Consider the following 7,139-nt stretch of genomic DNA (forward strand, 5'->3'; position numbering starts at 1 on the left):
TATGGCCATTACACTCATCATTGTCCCAGTCTCCCATGATTTTAGAACACCTTGGCCACATTTTATCAAAGGACTCTCCCAAATCAACAACCAACATCAAATGTCATACCAGATGCGCCCAATATATATTATGTGTCCACCTCAGTGCTTTGATGGAATAGTTTCCCATGCACACTTTGTGAGCAAGGCAACCATTTCACGTATTTTTTCTTATTAATTATCAAATACTACATCCAAAGTGTGATCAAAATCCAATGTATAACTCTAGACGTCCCTTACATAATCACTTGACATTGCAACCAACCCTTAAGGCTCACCTCAACGTGAGAAGGATATCCTTTCTACCCTTATTTCCATTATTACACCATTTCTATAGTCAAAATTACCCCTTACCCTACCTAACTCCCTTGTTAGTCTTTGTAAAAAAAATCCTCCCTCCTCCCGAGACTCATGACACTCACAATTGCATGCACCTATGTTATATTTCGTTAGTGATTGGAAAATGCCAATATTTTTATGTAGATCATATTTTGGGGTCAATATTTGTCCTTCCTCAAAGGACCTAATGCGACATATTACTTACCCACAAACTCAATCGATTTATGTTATCCCCACTTCCACCATCCCAATGACACTTAACACTATGTCACACACTTATTACATGTTCAACACCAAGATGCATACCTTACCTATTAATCTCTCATTTGAAGCCCTTCACTCCTATGGTTCATGTATTTCATTCAAATGAAGAAATTATGGAGTAGATGGTGACACTTAACAACCCCTGGGACATGATGCATCAACATTCATTCTTTCTCCCTTAGGAGGCATTCTAGCTCACAAATTCCTTAGATGAAATTACGGCTGAAATAAAAGACTTCATTCCCCTAGTCTTATCATTCCATCAATGAAGGTATGTAAGCTTGATACTCTTTTTATTAATTTTATATAGTTCCACAAAGTGTTTGTATCGCCAATACTTTCACTTTAAGTAGTCAATTTCGTGTGTGTAGGTATTGTTGACAAGTCCCTTCAGGGTATCCAAGACACACATAATAGTGGCATTATCTCACCCCTTTAGGTATATAATTATTTAAATTGGCACACTAAGCACTTCATATGCACCCATTGCATTAACCAATATCATCCCCCAACGATATATCTTTAGGGTCTCTTTCCTCAGTCATGCATGCAATTTTTCCCAATTCTACATGTTTTTAGTTTTTTCTAGCCTTTAGCATTCCACCCTCATGGGTTGCCTCACTTTTAGATCCCCATGCATTATCAACACCCATGTTGTTTTTCCCCAAAGGAAGGGAGTCTAATGGTTTACAAATTAGACATTAGACCTCATACTTCTTTCTCCTCATTATGCTAACTCATCCCCTCATACTCCTTGTCATTGTCATGTCTTGGTTGGTTATGTCAAATGCATTCCCTCATTCTCATTTATCCACTAATCCCAAAAAGATCACTAGACCATCTACATTCTCGCCCTCCATTCATCCACCTCCACGAAGACCAACACATGGGGCCCCATTACCTCATATGATTTTACTACTCTTGCCCCATTAGGCAAGCCATTTCATCATCGAGGCATCCATCTCTATGTATGTACATTTAACTTCAACACTTTTTCATTTATTGGCAATTGTACAAAACAATTTTACAGGAACATATTTCTCCCTATCACACTTGATGGCATATTTTTCACCTGATGGTAGTCATAGTTACCCTTGGTTGAAGCATCCACACTAAGTCACCTATTCTTGCTTGAAACCCAATGATGGCCACCTTCTATGTATACCAATACCCTTCACTATGATCCCTAGTTGCCTATATCAGTTTTCTATCCCCTTACAATCCCAACACCCTCAATTACAATTCAACAAACAAATTACCATGTCTAGTTTCCCCTTGGAACTTGATCAATTTATGTCCTATTGGGTTTTGAGTGCCACCATTGTCAATCATCAATCATGCTCCACCCAAGGGAGGTCTCGAGTTTCACTCCTCGTGTCTCTTTTACCTTATCCACAATGATCCAAATTCCACTCATTATAATTTTTTATTTGGTCCATCTTCAATTGATTTCCAAGGTCCCTTTACCCTTGCTGGTTGTGTCTTCATTCTTGTCGACTCCAACTCATTATTTCTAAGAATGTGGTGGCATCTCAGATTTCATTACCCATTAGCATGATAAACCCCAAAGGAACTAGGAGAGTCATCATTGTTCCTTTCTTTCATTGCCCCCCTTACTGTTCAATAAGAACACATATTCACAACAAGATGGATCTAACCTTGCGACAATTGCAGTTTCCAATTTTTTTCGAAGATCCCTAGGATTAATAAGATATCCAGCACCATCAAGTTTGAAGACTCATTATGTTCAATTTAGTTTCCAGGATATGTTCTCCTCAAAGAAATTATTTACTATTATTGATGACCCTTAGGGAAAATGCATATTTCTACTCCATATATCTACCAACTATATTTCCCATCTACACATTTCCTCTACTTAGATAAGAAACTCCATTATCTTGTCACTTATTGTATTTATCTTTTGATAGTTTCATGGGAATGGAACATGTCCACCTCATTATATAAAGCAAATACATTTCTAAAGATGCTTGATTTGCAAGTGGGTTCTTATTCATCCTCTCTCTCAAGTATTTATTTAATAATATTAAATATAGATCACGATGATATATTTCAACTATACATCTACTCTTTACCTCTCACATTGTAGTGCAACTATTATCACCTAAGATTTGCTCATAAAACTGTATTGGCGATTAATAGAATTATCATGATTAGAATATAGAAAAGGCTACCTATGGCTATTAAACATTACCCTAAAAGCAATTGGAATATATTAGAAAAAATATGTTTTTAAGCATATGTGCAAATTCATAGTGATGGTTTTGCACTATCCATGCTATTGATCTTTCAATAGTTGCGTGGATATGTAAGAAGTGAAATTTCACCAACATTTGGTGCAATTAATGTTGAATTCCCATATAAAACCAAATCAAGGTGGTGCAACACGCCAAATTAGAGTCTAATGATGTTGAAAAAGATTCTTTTGCTAGATCCAAAGTCTCCTTATGTAAAGAAAAAAATTAATTTGGATGGATTCCATTCACAACATTAATTAATTTTAATGGATCATGAAGAAGGACTATAAATAACCAGCCTATATCCATCTTAATGTCAGATGTACCAAGCACGTAGAGGGATCAAATCTCTTGAGATGCAAATCTCTTTTATATTGAAAAGAGATTTGATCCCTCTTGGCACTTGGTAGATGAAGTTAAGATGGATCTAGGTTGGTTTAATTTCCCCCTTTAAATAGACTATATTCCACATGAATACCATGTGTTCTCATAAACCTAGAGCTCAAAAACCACTAGTAACTTACCAAGTCAAATAATAAAACAAAATAATAATATGGAATTCTTATTTTAATATAGGGCCATTTTTACTTTATTTTGATGGAGTTAAAATGTTTACATTACATTACATTAATCTTTTTATTCTTATTTTTATGTATTTTGACTGAATCAAAATGTTTATAAGACAAGAAATTACAACATCTCTTGCACATTGGGAAACTAGCAAAAAGAATTAGGATATTCTAATCACATTTCCATATATAATTTGGCCCCATCCATAATACCTTCCATTTTTATTTACATGACTCTGATTTTCTTCAATCATCTCATCAAAAACTAATATTCAATGTAAAATGTTTATTAAAAAATATTATCAATTTTTTTTGTTTGTTGAAAAAGGCAATTATTATTTTGTTAACATGTATGTGATTTGTAAGACTAATTTTTTTTATCTAGAAACCGTGATCAAAGGGCATCTAAGTTGTCAAATTAAGGCATAAATGAGATCACACCTTGGACCACACCAATTCTTAAAATGGTTGGATTTTTTTAGTGTGTCCTTCTAGCTACCACAAGTTTCAAACCATGACAACTGTACAAAACAAAACCCTTGAAATTCAATCACGTTAACAAGATTTGACCAAAAGATATATTAATATATAATTAAATCCTAATAAAGGAATACCATTATAATAATTAATTGCTCTCGAGCCCAGTATGGTAGAGATGTTAATGTAATTTTTAACATTTTGACTAAGTAAGATTACATAAAAAAAATAAAATAAAAAGATTAATGTAATGTAAATCTTTTAACTGAGTCAAAATAAAATTAAAAACAAAAACAAAAATAACCTTATGAAAACAAAATAATAATAATAATAAAAACGATCCATGGTATTGACACATGGTATTCATGTGGAATATAGTATGTTGAAAGGGGGGAAATTAAACTAACCTAGATCCATCTTAACTCCGGATCTACCAAGCTCGAGAGTGATCAAATCTCTTGAGATGCAAACCTCTTTTAGAGTGAAAAGAGATTTTATCCCTCTAGGCTCTTAATAGATCTAGAGTTAAGGTAGATCTACTAGTTATTATGGAAACACATAAATTACAACCATAACTTCAAATCAAATATAATTAATAAAATCCTAATAAATTTAGAAATACTAATAGAATATGAAAATAATTTCTTATATGATTTTAAGTTGGATAGACGTTGCCTATTTTGGAATAGGTCTTCTAGAATTTCCATTATTAAAAAAATAAAAAAAAATTGTGGATGGAGTTTTTAAAATTTCCATTCTTTTAGAAAATAAAAAATTGTGGATGGAGCTTCTAGAATTTCCATTCTTTAAAAAATAAAAAAATTGTCGATGGTCTAGATTTAATAATGTGAGAATATTTTGAATCGTACACACAATCCACAATGAAATCAAAGGTTCCCAAACAACTTTTCCATCTCCTCCATTGAAATTACAAATTTTCAGTTTTACAAATGGCACATAAATATTTTGATTACAAATTTTCAGTTTTACAAATGGCACATAAATATTTTGATGCCTATCAACATTTACAACCATTTAATATATATATATATATATATATCAACCTAGATCCATCTTGATTATCTACCAAGCCTTTAGAGGGATCAAATCTCTTTTCATTCTAAAAGAGGTTTACATCTCAAGAGATTTGATCCTTCTCGGTGCTTGGTAGATCTAGAGTTAAGATGGATTTAGGGTGGTTAAATTTCACCCTTTAATAGGCTATATTCCACATGAATAACATGGTCAATACCATAGGTCTTTATTATTATTATTATTTTATTTTGATAGAGGTAAACTTAAGTTATACTAATTTTTTTTATTTAATTTAATTTCTTTTGATTTTATTTTATTTTTATGTAATTTGAATTAGTTAAAATGTTAAACATTACTTAACATTACATCTCTAAACTAGCCTAGATCCATCTTAACCCCTGACATCAAGCACCAAGAGGGATCAACTCTCTCGAGGTGCAACCCTCTTTTTTGAGTGCAAAACATGAGGAAATGTTTGCACCTCGATAGATTTGCTCGCTCTCGATGCTTAGATCCAGGGTTAAGATGAATCTAGGCCGATTATATAATACTATATAATATCTATATTTGTATCTATGTGTCTCTTTCTTATTCCCTCTCTTTATCTCACCCCCCAAACATACACACTCTCTCTTCGTATCTATGTCTCTCTCCCTCTTGCTTCCTCTCCTTCTCTCTCTCTCTCTTGCCCTTCTTCCCCTCTCACTGTCCTCCCCTGCTCTCCTCTCTCCCTCACTCTCTCTCCATCTCTCCCTTATCACTCACTCTCTCTCTTTCCCTTTCTCCCTTTCTGTCTTTCTTCTTCCCCCCATCTCTCCCCCCCTCCAATCTTCCCCCCCTCTCTCCCCCTCCAACTCCAACTCCATCTCTCTCTCTCTCGAGTCTTCTCTCTCTTCATTCCTCTCCCTATCATTCTCTCCCACCTCCCTCTGTCTTCCCCCTCCCCCCCATAACTCTCTCTCTCTTCCCTCTAAGTCTATCGCTATCTCCTTCTCTCTCTCTCTCTTCCCCTTCTCTCCCTATCTCTTTCCTCTCCTCTTCTCTCTCTTCCCTCACTCTCTCCCCCTCTCTTCCGTGTCACTCCCTCTCTTTCTCCACCTCTATCTCTCTATGTCTTTGTTCTTTAATCCCTCTCCCCCCCCTCCAACTCCATCTCTCTTTCTCTCTCTCTCTCATTCTCTCTCTCCCCTCCTCTTTGTCTTCCTTCCTCTCTCCCCCCCCGTCACTCTCTCTCTCTTTTCCCTCCCTCTTTGTCACTATTTCCCTCCTTCCTTCCCTCCCTCTCTCTTTTCCCTGGCGCTCTGTCACTATCTCCCTCCCTGCCTCTCTCCCTCTTAAATATGATTCCATGATATTGTGTTTAATAAAGTATCTAAATTAAAAAAACTCAATTAGTTGTAAAACATTAAACCTATGTTTTGGATCAACCATGTCAAAGAAAATACAATAGTGAAAAACTTAAAACAATCATGCACTATCTTTCCTCTATTATTTTTAGTCAATTGTTTGTTCTCATCACTTAGGTCCTTAGTTAAGATGAATCCACGCTGGTTCTTAGTAATATTATTTATATTATATATATTTCACATCTTTACACATAAAAGTATTCTCATTTTTAATTTTATTAAAACCTTGATATAATATCTATGGGAATCTTTTTAGAAGTCCTTAGGATAAAGGGTTTAGATATATCTAAAAAATAATGATAACCTTTTTCCTTTTAGATTTAATTAAAAAAATGTTATAAAATTAAATTAAAATAAAAACTTTATAAAATATTTTGATCGTGAAATAATTTATGGTTTTTGGGCATGTGGTGTTGATAAGTCATGGCATTGGCCCATGGTATTGTAACAAGGCCTATTTACATGTTAATAATATCCACATAAACTGGAGGTGAATATCCATGGTAAAGTGGGGGTGAATTTCCGTGGTTAAGAATCATGTCATATTGTTATAAAATATTTTGATTGTGAAAGAAGTTATGATTTTTGGGCATGTTGTATTAATAAGCCATTGTATTGGCCCATGGTATCATAACAAAAACTATTGACAAGTTAATAACAAAATCAAAATATAACAAATTGGGTCAACATTTAAATGTTTATGAACTTTATATTACTTTTAACATTTTATTTATTACTTTTAACTTTTTATTTAT

Source organism: Pinus tabuliformis, chromosome 2_2, assembly GCF_031772625.1.
Source record: "Pinus tabuliformis cultivar Carrire ecotype Pingquan chromosome 2_2, CPIR1, whole genome shotgun sequence".
Lineage (NCBI taxonomy): Eukaryota > Viridiplantae > Streptophyta > Pinopsida > Pinales > Pinaceae > Pinus > Pinus tabuliformis.